Genomic DNA, 15,667 nt, shown 5'->3' with positions numbered 1-15,667 from the left:
GTCTGCTTTGAATCACTTGATTTTTCGTTCAAATGAAATAAATTCATTTGAGCTACCTGGTATTGCTTCCTCAGTAGGATATACTTGGGAAGTGACTGTTCTGCAAGTCAGCAAGGAAAATGTTCCCTAAATTATAATTGTTTCCTGGAATGTTCGGGCTGTTAAACAACTTTAATGTATTTGAACCAATTTCCTATGTTAAATTATGTATTAGTCTCCAGACAAAAAAAGTTTTCTGATAAGGCTTCCACTAGCCATGGTGAAAGAAACAAGATTTTTCTTGTTACAATTTGGAAAGAATAAAAAGGTGTGAAAGAACTATTTTCAGTATCACACAAATACCCTGTACAATTTTTGGCCAGACTCTTCGCCTCCCCAGTCTTGTCTGATCTTGCATAAAATGACATTACTGTCCTTATAATTAGCTGTCAAAGTATTCCTGTGACCTGTCTTAACAGACTACCTGCCAGTTAGAAGGACACTAATTATCCTGTAAAAAGAAAAATATTGTTACTTTTGTTGACTCGATGAGATAAAAACTGGTTAAAGGACAGATTCGAAGAGAAGATGCAGGTATCTGAAGAGTAGTTTAAGCAGAATTTAGACAGCTAAACTGAGGTCAATCTACAGAAAGGTTTGTCTCACAAGAAAACTAAGCATTGGTAAGCACCTATGTTTTCCTAGTAATATTACTTAGGTACACATCTAGAGGCACAAATATCTTGAAGAGCTTCCATGTTTGTGTAGTACTCTCAGGCCTCAAGAAGTTCAAAATTCACAGTCTCTACCCCATCTCAGTAACCATAGTCTAGCAGATGTGTTCAGAATTCAGCAGTCAGCAATAAAAAGAGGAGTAGCCCGGGGAAGATTGCATGAAAACTATATTCTTCAATTACAATTAAAAGTAGAGGTCAGCAAAAAAAAAAAAAAATCACTGTGAAAGCTCCCTTATTGTTGAACAAAAAAAAAATTAAACTTGTACAGTACAGCTAGGCTGTTTAATTCAACCTTTGTGAGCTCTATTATAATTCTGTTTAAACTAGCATAAATCAAGAGTAAAACTTATCATAATGGACCCATACAAATGTAGATGTGACAAAAATGTAAGAACTACCACAATAATATTGAATCAAACAAGGATCCAAACTGAAAATTGATCTTTGGAATCACTGTTCTCTGTATGTCGTTCGTTACAACTGAATGCAATTAGTAAAGTGTAGGTAATTCAAAACAAAATCCTGGGCTACATGCAGAGAAATTAGAAAAGAATTAGGCCACAGTGTATTTGCTTTGCCCACAAACTCTGGAATAGCAGTCATTAAACATTTAATATTTATCAAAAATTACCAGATAATACAGTGATATGCTACCCAGAATGCAGAAGTGTCATATTGCAGCTATAATTAGTCTTTTTAAAAAAAACTAGATGCCATTATTTGTAAATCACTAATCGATGATAATCTCTGAGGGATATCTTTCTCCTCTAAGAATAGGTAGGAATAAGTGGGAAGGGATCTATGTGATACACTTCTAGGTACTTGGTCACATACCCATAATAGGGCTGAAGCATGTTCTGGGCTTACATGATAAGTAACAGCTCCTCTTCTAACACTTGCCATGTTGCATCTGCTAAATATAGAGTGGGACAGAAGGACAGTTCAAAGAGAAAGGATAAGAGGGCAAAGCTGTAACTGCTCTCTCAAAATGCACGTTGATATATATATTTTCCATATCTAACTGGGCACAATTCCTTCCATCCACCTTCAGAAAATTAGCTACAGTTGGAAATTGTGTTCACTTTCTTCCTCATTCTTTCCTCCATCTGTTTTTCTGTTCTTGATACCTACTGATCTCCTCACCCCCCAATGCTGCCCCTATTTCTTCCTCTACTACAGGAGAGGTAAATTTCAGCTTGCTGCTGAGGCACAGAGAAAGGAAAGGGGCCAGGGAGTGAAGATGGTATAAGGAAGATCTCACATTGCAAGGCTTTCTGTTCCTGAAAAAGCCACGGATAGGAAAGAGTACAGGAGCTGTCATTATTTCTAAGACAGGCTATCTGCACAACCATAACCCATATATTCAACCTTTATGTCAGCAGCAAAGGCAAAGGCAAGAGGTAGAGATCAGTTTTTCAGTCTGAAAATGTTGTTTCTTTACATGTAAGAAAGCTAGCTTGTTTGCTAGTCCCTACAAACTGCTGCCTTAGGCAACCAATTATCATGTCTATTCTTTGGGACAGTCTATGACTGACTGAACCTAGCACACATCCTTCTATTCTCTATCAATGTGTCAATTGTTAAACTATCCTAACAGTAAGCTACCGTAACCCTGCTTTTAAGCCTGCTGATTTTATTGACAACCTTATTCACAGCCAACCAGCATAGAGGGAAACCTATTTAGCAGCTCTCTACTGCGTACCACTACTCTAAGAGGTTAGCAAGGCCTGTGGATACTTACACAGGAGGCACCAGTAAAGAGAACCCACTCCTCAGTTTTTCAGTTCTTATGGATCACAGTTCACAACCAGCCAGAAGTTCAAATTCTTGTACCTGACAAATATCCCTTTTCTAACTAACCAGAAAGCAAGCCTCTCCTTGTAGGCCACACCTGAATGTCTTAGCCAAAAACCTTCTCAGCTGACCCATCCTGGCATCAGCCATTGACTTGGTCTGCCACCCATTTTGAAAATCCAAGCATTATCCACAACCAGCCTGCATGCTTATGCCATGTTCTTTCTCTCCACAAGCCATGACTGTATGAGACTCTAATGACTTGGAACTAAAAAAAGTCCCATCCAGCCTACACAGACACCTGACAGATTGTACTGGGTTAAGGGAAAGAAGCTTGAAACAATCTCCAATAATTTTTAGGCAAAATCCAACCCGTAAGCCCCAATTTTCAGCTAGACTTTAGATTCTCATCCAGATTTGACAAAACCGGGAAGTATTTATTCACCCTCGACTTCCCTGCTGCTCTTCTGGTACAACAGGGCTTTCTGGGAGCTGCTAAGATGTATTTAAGAGAGTTAGCAACAGCTCCTCTGACTATTTCTTGCTTTTAGAGTTAAGGGGTTTTAAGTGTTAGGCCTAGGGTTCAGGCTAGTACAGGCTGCAAGGACTGATTACATTTTGGTAGAGGAAGGAATGGAGGAGTAGTGTCATAAGGACAAGACTTCTTACTATTTCCTGCTCAGCAGCAGTTGTTGACTGCATGCCTGAAATATAGGGCTGTACATTGGTTTGGGCTTAGACTGAGTACTGATGTCAAATCATTACGGAATGGGTGGTAAAATCAAAAATATCTGTCATGGTAGGCATAGTCAGCACCTCCACAGGTTGTGCAGCTATTTCCCTGCTATTTCCCCACAAGGGGCTGGAGGAAACCTCATTTTACAATTGAGGTTGTGTTAAATTGTCAGGGACCTAATCTCTGGTATCAGGATCAATCCCAGGAAACAGCACCTTGTCTCCCATCCCAGCAGATCCACACCTCCACAAAGCCAGGCATGTCCTGCCTGTGCCAAACTACATCCAAATTCAGAAGTCAGAACATGTTATCAGCCACTAGGCATCTTAACGCAAACTTGAAAGACAATTCTTATCTCACCCTTAACCCTGGCCTCATAGCTTTTACTGTCTCTAAAACTAAAGTTTACAAGTTCAAGACCCCAGTATACTAGCTGTTCTACAGAGGCAAAAAAGCTGCTCCTGACCTGAAAAGCTAGCAGAAAGCGCATACTAAAAATGTCAGAGGGCACATCTTAATTCTTCTATGCTTTTATTCCTAACACCTACAAAGAAGTCCACAAAAATGTTTTTGTCATAAGTTAGGTCAAAAAGAGATGTCAAGGGAAGAATAATAATCAGAAGGAATGGTCACTTGCAAGAAACTGTGAAAACAAAGAATGTTTTCACCTCTGTAGCTAGAGCTGATTGAAGGATAAGATCAGATTTGTTCAATCAATCACATGATATCACTACACTAAAGCTTAGATCCAGTATGCCAAAAGAAAGAGTGACAAATTGGGTATACTTGCTTGCAGTATATGTAATCATGCAACATCAGTAATCAGATTACAAAATGAAGTGCTCTGTTATTAGGAGCTGTTCCTTTAGCTCATGTTTGTTCTGAGGTTTCCCAGCTGTGGGTGCAAAGTATTCTTGCAACTTAACAAACTAAGTCAGAGCAAAATTCATCCTTAAAACACTGGGCATCTGTCACCATTCCTTAACATTAGATAATTTCATGACAATTTCAGTGTTAAGAATTTTTTGAGTTTTTCAGAGTTATCCTAGAAATATTCCATGAAAGCAAAACATACTTATATTCTGCTATCCCTAATCAGTGTTTTCAGCAAATTATTAAAAATCAGGTGTTCTTATTTTTTTGTTTACCTGGAGATGGTTCTTTGAACTTTTTTGCTTCTTAGCTTATATCTGGCAGTCAACAGAAAAAGTGTCCCATGCCAGAAGCAGACCTATAATTAGCCTCATGCCCTGCAAATCTTCAATTTGAGAACACAGTCCTTAGATAACTCAGTTTAGAAACAAATTGGGAAGTGTGGAACTAGATTTTTAGAAGTATCTTCACTGTTAATCCTGCTCTGCACACAGAATTAAATCTCGTAATACCCAAAAGAGAGTAGTAAAGAACAAATCTGAGAAAAAGTTTTGAAAGTAGCTACTGATTTTAGACTCACTGGAAACCATATTCATCTGATTTTTCAGATGAGATACACATAACATGCAGCAGGAGCCTTCTCAGCGAGACAAAACATCCTCAAGATTCATTTCTCAGGAAATAACATTTGCGCTTGAGAATGCTTATTAATGTCTTCTCCTTAGTCACACATCAAGTTGCAACAAAAACTATTCCTGCAGTGGTGTTAACTAGTAGTCACTGCTTTTTTCCTGCAATTTCTTTTAATGTTATCTAGATGTAAGAAGATTCATGCAGTTGAGATCATAATAAATAACACAACAAGTAATTTACAAGATGCCGGGGGGTGGGGGCAGGAAGATTCCTTCACATAAACATATGACTATCAGAAACCCCTGCTTAAAATTCTCACATGGGAGTTAACCTCAATTATCTCCGCAGATCCATTTCCGAGAGTTAGTATTTAAAAAAAAAAACAAAACAAAACCTCATTAGTATTTTCTCCTATAAAAGCAGGCTCGGTGAAAATGTTCCAGCTAGTTAGGCAGCCAAAATTTCATTGCAGTGAGAAGGGATGATCACACACACATTCAAGGACAAATCTCATGAAACTCATGTTTGACAGGAAATTGTACAGGAAGCTAATTTAGAGAGATCAAAATGAGGGTGGTATGTTCCCAGGACCCAGGGCAAGTCAGAAATCTTGCAGCTGAATTTTGTACATATGGTAATTTGATCAGAGTGGATATAGCAGAGAAGGGAAAGAAACAGTCAATTCAAAATGTAGAAAAAAGAAGAATCAGCATGGGAACAAGAACTCAATATCTCTGTAAGTAAGCCAGATCACAAAGCCCCCATATCAAAACAAAACTACTTCATCGTAGTAGGGTCAGAAATACCATAATTTTGGGATATATGCATCAGACACTGGTCACCAAAATTGTAGGATTTGAAGTTGCTATGCATGTGTTTTCATTTATATTCTAGACCATGTACTAAATGCACTCCTGCCTTAATACCACAAACTGAAAAATGCAGCATGACAGCAAAACACAGGGAGAAACCAGCACATTTGAAGTTCACTAAGCACTTTGAAGTGTACTTCATTTTTATGTGTCCAGCATCAGATGATTATAAAATGCTTGTCTCTTTTATATATATATATTAGAAACAGGGAATGTGACTCTTTGCTACGTCCTCTGCGTTTCCAGAACACTGATAGAGAGGAATTTGAAAAGTCTGTAGGAAATGTACGTGGGCTGCAGCCTGCAGAACCCACAACCACTGTACATATCCTTTCAGCCAGCCATCTGGTGATTTGTGGTAGCATGAACTTTGATCATAAGTTGAAACAGTTTAATAACATGAAGTACAACAGTGCCCAAGTAATCCAAGTAAGAACAGAGAGCAAAGCATTAGTTAGAGCTATTACACTGACTTTCTCTGGGAAAAAATCACAATTTACAATGTCCTTCTTGATAATTAAAAGAATAAAAACTGATATTTAATTTTCTGGTTTATATCGAAACCTGCATCACAGTGAAATCACTCTGTGATTTCATAGAATCACAGAGTATCCTGAGTTGGAAGGGACCCATAAGGATCATTAAGTCCAACCCCCAATCTTTTAACCAACTGAAAGTTACAGTGGCTAAATCATAATCTGTTTGAATGATTTATTGTTCATAAACTCAGGCAACTCAGCTCAACCATTATGTGAACTGGAAGTAATTTGAACTTACACCCATTCATTCTTTCAAGAGGCACAAAATCCAACATTGCGCCTATGCTTCAGTATACTTGTATTAAAAGAGACATGTCTTGGGTTTCTTTGGGGAGAATACCAGAAGCCAAACAGGAAAGAGGCGGAGCAATGAATGGGAAAAATACTAGAAAAGTTAGATGTTTCCCACAAAGCTATAGGATTTCCCTTGGGCTTTACACAACCTAGGCCAAATTCTGCACTCAGTTACATTTGCAATAGCTGACTGATTTCTGGAGAGTTGTGGATGCAGGGGAGTGAAATTTGGCACACTTTTTATCACAGGAAAAAGAAGAGAAAGGTAATTCTAAAAACCAACTTAAAAGCCATATTCTTCTAAAATAAAAGAACCACAAGTGGCAATGTACAAAGAACAAACTCTAGCTTATGTAATTTTTCAAAGACATCTTTAAAACCTTCTGACACAAACCCATGAGGAATCTATAAAAAACCCAAACTATTGGAATCTGAATTTGAGGCAAAGCAAGTCAGAAATCTGAAGGCCGAAACAGAAGTGGACAGTACAGCTTGCAGAAATCCTCGAGGCTATGGACTTATAATTAATAAAATCCAGTGTACACTTCTAGGCTCAGGGTCTAGCACTGACCAGCAAGGCAGTCCCACCATCAAAGCTGAAGGGTGTCACAGATTTCAGCAGGATGTACAAATGGGAAGACCCATATAACAAGGCAAAAGTGTGGGAAGGGGCAGGCTGAAGTCACTTTCTTCCACTCTGCTGGATGATTCCCCTGTTTCTGCATTCCTGTAAAGTACGTGATACTTCTCATTCTTGATGATGGGACTGTATTATGTGGTCAGACACTTCATCCACTTCGTCCTACATTTTCCAGTGTTATTTAAGTGATTTGGCTGAAAACGTGAGGAAATCAGTTCTGTGCATTTTTTTTTTTTCATTTTCTTGGGCTTCTGCTATAACAGAATAAGAAATAAAGTCCTTCAGTTTGCCTAATCTAAAAATGAACAACCACCCTTTTCCACATTGCGAGCAGCAGCACGCAGTTCTCCCAGGAGCTGCCAGCACTACTGTAGCTGGCTATTCATTAATTTAGAATCTTTGGAAAGGCCTAAATGGTCTGAACACTTACTGACCAGCTTCTAGGAAATCAAAGAAGGCTGAAGGAAGGGAAAAAGAAAGTGTCTAAGATGGGGGATTTAAATGTATTTAAGGTCCTTCTGCATTTGCTTTGTTCTCTGTTTCATTCTGGGGCCCTATTTCCCAGTCATTAATACTAATACAGGTTCATAATCACATTCATCTAAATTGAACTGAACTTAGTAACAGGCATGGACCAGAAGCTAAACTGGACAGGAGTCTACATAGTGCGTGCAACAGGGGCATGAAGTATACCAAATGTGTCTTCCCCCCTCGTAGTACTTCCAAGATAATCCATCAGGCTTCTTGTGCCTTATGGCTCCCATACCACTACTTTGATGTAACAAAGCAAAAGCACAAATCTGACAGACCAAAAGCAGTCCTCCCACCTTGGTTACTGCTTCTCTTTCTTCCCTGATATGGGAAATTTGGGGGTTTCTCATAGTGGTAGCCTGCACATGTGGTTTTGCTGCCAGAAGGGTACCATGGCAACAGTGCGGGGAAGTGATCTGACAACAAGGATAGTAGCAAGCATTTCTCTTATAAGCAGTTATAAAACTGGAAGCAACATACTTATAAACCCATATCCTGGATCACTGCCATGGTTCAGTTCCACACATGCTCAGATTATGCACTGGGTTTTTGACCAAGAAACCACAGTACAGCCGTCATCCTGCCCTCTTATCAGAAACTCCCAAGTGTGTCTACAGAGACTGAGGCCTTCATTCTTTTTCAGTGTCTTTGGTTACAAAGACAGCACAGAATCAATACAAAAGGTCTTCCTACCAGCCCAGAACCCCAGTCTTTACCCTTTTTCCCTGAGGCATCAAAAGTACAATCTTTCTCAAGCGCAGTCAGGAACGTTGATATTTGTCTTTATTTGCTCAAATATGTTTGTGCAGAATGAAGGGAGAACATGGGTTTTCCTCGTCCCTGTACTTTTATCCATGTCATGTACCACCTACACACAAGGGCAGGAACACGCTAGTCAAATGACTCCCATGACCTATATGTTTACAAACCAGCCAAATAATTTTTCTACGTGAGGAGCAATTGCAGTATGACTCACTGATGGCTAATCACAGCACACTATTGCAGCAATAACGACATTGTGAGCAACTCCAAAGGAAAATTGACCCTTCCAGTACCTGGCCTTCTGTGTAACCACACACACTTATGACCCTGCCCACATGGCACCTCTTCCAAAATGGCATTGCCCTTGGAACACAATCGCATCCTACACTCTTGTAATGAGCAGCAGCAGGCACAATGTCCCTGCTTGCTTTTTCATCCAGAGTTGATAATGACTTAGCAGTGTTCCTATTTCAAGGAAGGTTTGAACGCGACTCTTAAGAGAACATTGTGGTTATTGCAACACAGTATGAGAACGAAAGACAGTTGGGAAATGCTGCTGAAAAACTGTGATTTATTTTGGACTGGTGTTATTCATTAAGTTCACAAGCAGTGGTATGGTAGAGGAAAATGCATCTGAATCTAGTTGTTTAGTAATAAAAGCAAAGTCTTTTCACGCTAATTCCTTGTTTACAATGTAAGAGCTTCCTGAACTGCAAAAACTGGGCCTGATTCTGGACACTGCTTTCCATAAGAACATCAATAATAAAGCAGGTAAGGCTTGTGATTCTTGTAAAAATGAGTTATTTCTGACATCAGCACACTTCCTAGAAATATTTGGGGTTTTTAATTGGTGTCTTGTTCCTAAACAACTAGATTCAGATGCATTTTCTTCTACCACTGAATCTGCAGTCATTAAAACCACTAGTGTCTCTTGATGCAAATCTTAGATAATCTTAGAACCAGTACTGTCTTTATTCTTCACCAACAATCAGGTCCTTCACTTTTTATGACTCTGCTATCTCTGACCTATTTCATACTGATTATCCCTTGTTCATTAGACAAATGACAGCATCCACTTCTGATCAACCATGCATATCTTCTGATACCTCTTACTTTTTAAAAATCATCACTGGGCTTTTTCTCATACTGCCCTTCACACTTGGGTAGAGCTCCCTGTAAACATCCACAAGGTTATCTGACAAACACCTCCAAGGCTTTCATTTGCTGTGCCACCCATAAAATTATTAGTGCTGCTATTGAGCTCTCATGCCCTGCTACTGCTGAGTATCATGTTAGTCAATAGTTTTATTGGTCTTTTAGGCTCCTTATCTCTTATTACTGACTTTGTCTTTTCTATGTACTGACACCACAAACTTTAAATTAGCTCTCCAGTCATTGTAATTTGTATACTGCACAGCACAAGCTGACACTAGCTTCTTTGTACAGTTCATAGCAATATAGTACTGCACAATAAGACCAATAAAAGAAGGAGCTGCAGCAGGGAAACATTGAGTTCAGTTTTCAGAAAGACAAGCAGGTGAGATGCTTACATGCATTGGAATTCAGACACCTACATGGTTCCACAGAGGTCATTAGGAACCCATTGTCACCTTTAATGGTCCACAGAACCTTCTGCAAAAATAAAGTTTCTCAAGGTATGGCTTCTGAAGGATGCCACAAAAGATCATTTCCATAGCTTTGACTCAAGCCCACAGTGTGACAGCAGAAAAGAATTTCATAAACAGGAAAATTACTTCATACAAGATCTCCTTGAGAATGAAAGCCAAAAGCACACATTATACACATTTCGAAAATAATATATTGTTCTCTCTGAACCTTTCCCTTTAAGGAATATGCAAAAGATGAAGTGAAAGAAACATGAGGAAAAAAAAAAGAATGTGAGACAGAAAGATTGTGAGAGAGGTTACTCTCATAGCACTTTTGATCTGGCTGACACAGAGAGGTAATAAAAATTCATAAGAAGCCTGTTCTTGCTCATTTTCCAGGACAAAACCATCTGGATATCTACCCAAAGCTGACTCAGCCTTGACATCTTTTGATCCCAAGTGCCCTATTTCTTTGTAACCAAAGGTATTGTGAAGTATTCACAGAAATGAACACATTTCCCAGAGGGTTTTGGTGTAGCCTGATCAGAGTGGAATGGGATGAAAAACAAAAGCTAGAACAATCCTGGGTACAAAACCAAACAAACCCCCCCCACCCAACCCACTACAGGAAGAGTTAAAACCTTACCATTTGTAATAAACACATAGTTTGTTATTTATATAGCTCTGCAGGCACCCTGTACACAGTGTTTACCTTGCACTGTCAGTATTAGAGCTGTCAGATAATGTTACCAATACACACAGACAATTTTTAAGTGGGATTTTTACTACAGAAATGAAAGTGAGGAATGTGATATGTCTCAAACCAAGGAAAGCTACAAGGCAAAATCAACATTGTCTGGAGAAGATGACATAGGAGGTAGGAATTTCACAAGTGCACACATAAGGTGTTTGGAAAACACCTCAACTGACAAATTATACTTTACACATGCCAACCCTTTTTTGATTCTATAATAAAAGCAAGAAGATAAGTATGTTTTCCATATATACCTGTGCTTATGATTTAGAGGACATGGAGCTAAACAATGTCTTAACAGCACCTGATGTATGCAAGTGTATTACTGTAATACTTATGCGCTTTTATTACAGCAAAAGCCCCATTCTACCACCTGCTGTACTAATACAGAATAAAAGAAAACATTACTTTGGTAGCACTATTACAGAAACCCTGGTATATTTTAAGTTAGTAAATCAAATGTACGCACAGTTCTTGGTTTCATGCTATCGGTCAGCACAGTCATATTTTGCTCAGCCCCTTAAGGCACCTAGCTGAAGTTTTCATAGTTATTTTCCCTCATGTTATGTTCTCCAAGACAGTCTAATAATCATGATAGTATGGCCTAAGTCTTAGAGATGCTGAGCATGGATAATTTTCACCTCCAATATAAGCCCAAGAAGTTCATCCCACCTGATATTAGGTCATTTAATTAAGATACTTAGTATTAACTTAAGTTCAATTTTAATTGACCATCTCTGAAAGTTTTACCTAATTCATTTTAGCTTCAATTAAAATCTATTTGATATCACTGTAAATCCAGAAATAGTGCTACTTCACACAGTCTGTGCCAATGAGATTGCAACCAGAACCTAACATATAAATTGCATTTAGAGATATACTGTTCTGTTTCAAATATTACTTCAGTTTCCACTCTTTAGCCATAAAGACACACGCTACTATGTATTATTTACACATTTGTATTTGCTGTGTCTTATAGCTATGAGCTTTCCTGACATTGGAATTCTTCAATAAGGAAGGAAACTGAGAAAGCAATGAATTACAACATTTTTCACATAGCATGTATGTCACCTTATAAATACAATGGAAGGCCAAAGACTACTGAAGGTAGAAAAAGATACAGCATCATCCAAATTTTATCTCAGTGACTAGGACCCATTCAGTTTCAGAAGGATTGGGATTAGGCTGTTTGGCTAGCTGTCAACTAACTTTTTATATACAGAAAAGCAACAATTACATAGCCAGCAAGTATGGAGTCTGCACACATATTCACTTTAGTATGCTTATACTGAAGACTCCAACAGAGTTTTTACTGCTCAAAGCTACTGTGGGTGAACTAGAATAACTGAGAGAGACTATCTTGGACAGATATACCTAAAGTGCAACCCTCTTCCCAGCACACTTAACTCTACACAAACTGTGAGCAAAGAATGGAGCACAGAGAAGGCCAATTCTTTTTACTGGTAAGCTTTCTTCATGTAACCGTGAAACTTTTAGGACAAGCATACCCTGGGTTTCCCCCGGCTTACACACAACATCAATTAAGTACATTTTGGTTGCCAAACTTAAAACTGCTGAAGTGAGAGAGAACACAACCTTGGGGATATATGCCGATCTGAGTTCACAAAGTTTTTTGTTTTCAGTTTGTAACTTTTACTCACATATTTCTCTGGAAAAAGAAGCCACAGAGGGAATCAATACAAAAGTTCACAATATCCAATATCCCTTTTAATGTCATTATTACTAGTACGTACAGCATACCTACACTTTGATTTCTTTCGTGTGTCCCTTTCTCAGAGATACTGTGAGGCATTTATTAATGGTGCTGTGAGGGCAAAAGTATATCCTGGAATGGGAATGTTTCCATGGGACAGCCAACCGCAGGCTGATTCCTGAGAAAGTGACAGGTTCTAAGTTATTGCAGTCATTTAAACTTGAGCTGGGGACATCTTACAGAAACTATTACTAATGCCAGTAGAGAGATGGAACTGGTTATTTAATAAGTATTTCAAGCTGTTTTTTCAAGTTCTTTCAGCTTGTGTTCAAGAGTTGAATACTTCAAACACATTTGTTCTAGACCCAATAAATTAAAATCTAGTAAATAAGTGAGAATGAGATATTGTTAAGATTCCCAGATGTGGTTATGTGGTTCTTTCACAGACACAGATTCAAAATACAAAGGTTTTGCAACAATAAGCTGCTGTTTAAAGTTCCAAGAACTATTCACAACAAATACAGTCTTAAATATAAATGCTATCAATTGTCAGGAAATACACCTGATAGACAACCTATGAGTGGGCATGGTCCTGAACAACCAGCTCCAGGTAGCTCTGCTTGAGCAGAGGGTTGAATCAGGTGACCTCCAGAGTTGCCTTCCAACCTCAACCATTCTGTGATTCTGTAATTCTGTGAATCTATGTGCACAGAAGTGGATATACAAGTACCTATTTTGTTTGGGAATTTAACTTTTTGAAGAAGTCCCTCTTTGAAGGTCCATATACTAAAGTCATAAAGGGGTTTCTCAATAAATTAAGAAAACTAAGATGACAGGCAGAATGTGAAAGTCATATTATTAAAAACTGCATGAGAAACAGCAAAGTAAAAATTACAGGTTTGCGCACAGAGATGCAAATTATTGCTAATAAAACCTCTAATTCATATATACCAAAGTCTGCTTCTCAAAAAAAAAAAAAAAAAAGACAAAAACTAGAGTACAATCAATTGGATCAGTTATCATTTCCAATTTCTCTATATTCAGACTTCTTTCTCTCTAGAACTCTCTCAGTCTCTGATCAGGATGAAGTCCTACTATGGTACCTAGAGAAAAAGTATTCTCATAAGCTAAGACCCAGCAAAACCTCTCAATTTATTAATAGCTGCACATGCCTAATTTCAGCTACACAATCACAAGGACTTTAAAAGGTCAGCTCCCTAACCGTAGCAAGACTGAGGCACTTTTAAAATTGACTATAACTCTAAGTAGATAACATCACGCATGTACTATTTTGTATCCCTCTTCCCTACTCCTTAAAGGCTCTAAGTCTTTTGGAGCTAGGATCAGGACTTTTTATGAGTTAGTAGACACGCCTAGCAAAATGCCTTTTCACACCAAGTTGGACACTGAACAAATAAATTCTTATACAAAGTAGGAACATGTTAATAAAGATGGCTGAAGGCGGAAAGGAGGGTATTCAAATCATCACATTTAGGTGCCTATGTTAAAAGGATGATTTGCCTTTGCTGTAGATGAAAAGAGATCTCTCTCCCCAGTGACTAGGAAAGATTCTAGACAGATGACCCTTCTAGCTTAGGTACATCAATTTGGTGGGATGAATCTTGACAGCTCTATTTGTTATTGCTTATATTTAAATGTTGCGAAAACAATTCCCCTGGTCACACAAATCAGGACATTAGCTATGCCACCATAGAGATCACCTCAGAAGGAGAACAGATAACCTCTAAATACAGAGACAAACAAATAAGATTTAAATGTAATATGGACAGCAAGAATATGCATCCTGAAACAGAACACAGAGGATTTCACTAGTGCTTTGTGCAGTGGCATTAGAACTCCCCTGTATCCTTGGGATACACTCATACTGGCTGCTGCTTCTTAACACTGCATTTTCTGCACTGATCTTTAAAGGACCCTTCCAACCCAAAATATTCTACTAGTCTATGATTTGTTTCAAGCTGATGGTTTGTAGTCAAATGTTGACTAAATACTGCTAGCTTTTTTTTCTTTTTTAGGTCATTTCTGGCTGTCCTGGTTTACAACAGAAACTCCTGTCTACAGTTTCTATTACTCATTCATAGTCAGGAAAGAATCAGTCAGGCAGAAACAGGTAAAGAATGATGGGTTCTCATTTAACTTATTGTAAGAAAGACATATAAGGCAACCTAGATTGCTAGCCAAGCAAAATAGAGTCTGCAAGACGAATTATTTATCTCTTTCTAAACAACACTGAGGAAGAAAAATGACCTAGGTTAAATAAAATGTTGGCATAAGACAAATTTTCTTCAATGAAACCCTAAATAAATTTAGGTCAAAAATTGAAAGAGTGTATTTTGGAACACCCTTTAATTAGGAGCTAGGAGGGGCAAGAAACCTAACTGGTTTCAAGGAGAACCACTGATAGATTCTTGTAATGCACTAAATGACACTGTTGTGACAGCAGAGCCTGATCCCAGTTGTCTGGACATTATGGATCCTAGATTTCCAATTGGTTTGTCTGAGTGCTCTCCTAAGATCAGTAAAAGCTATGTTAATGAAAATAAGTATAACTCACATTAAAAAGAATAATAAATTCACCACAAAATCTATGAGCAGAAATCAAATCAATTTCTGCCTACAACCTGGACTAGGGAAAGTGAACCTAATGCTCAGGTAATCCCTTACAAGCTATTATATTACTCATTCAAGAAGCACAGGACAATTTTTTTTAATTCTATTTTGGCAATAAAAATAAACAAAGATCTCAGAAAACCATCATTTTAAGCAAATAAAAACCTAAAGGACAGGAAGGGGGAAAGATGCGTTCAGCTGCGCACACCCAAGAAGCATCAGCATTTCTGCAGAGGAAGGCAAGATTAGTGGGTTTTATGTGGAGAATCTGTTATGGGCTAGAGAAAAAAAACAAAAACTGTGGAAATGCAGTAACACAAATTACACACACCAGTTAAACCAGGGAACCACTAAAACCCATTAATTTACAGGTAGAACAAAGTCTATGCTTTGGATTCATGAGTGTTCACCTCAAAAAAAAAAACCAAAAAAACAAAAAACACATTTAAAAAGTATTACTCTGAATGAAACAAGTCCATATAAATTAAGCCAATTTCACTGTCTCTCAACATTGGCTTATGTCTCAGACTTCGTAATTCACATTTCTGTATGTTCAAGAAGCTTCTTTAGA

Source organism: Phalacrocorax aristotelis, chromosome 4 (assembly GCF_949628215.1).
Source record: "Phalacrocorax aristotelis chromosome 4, bGulAri2.1, whole genome shotgun sequence".
Classification (NCBI taxonomy): Eukaryota; Metazoa; Chordata; class Aves; order Suliformes; family Phalacrocoracidae; genus Phalacrocorax; species Phalacrocorax aristotelis.
The sequence above is the reverse complement of the archived record's forward strand: the minus strand, read 5'-3'. Positions refer to the sequence as shown.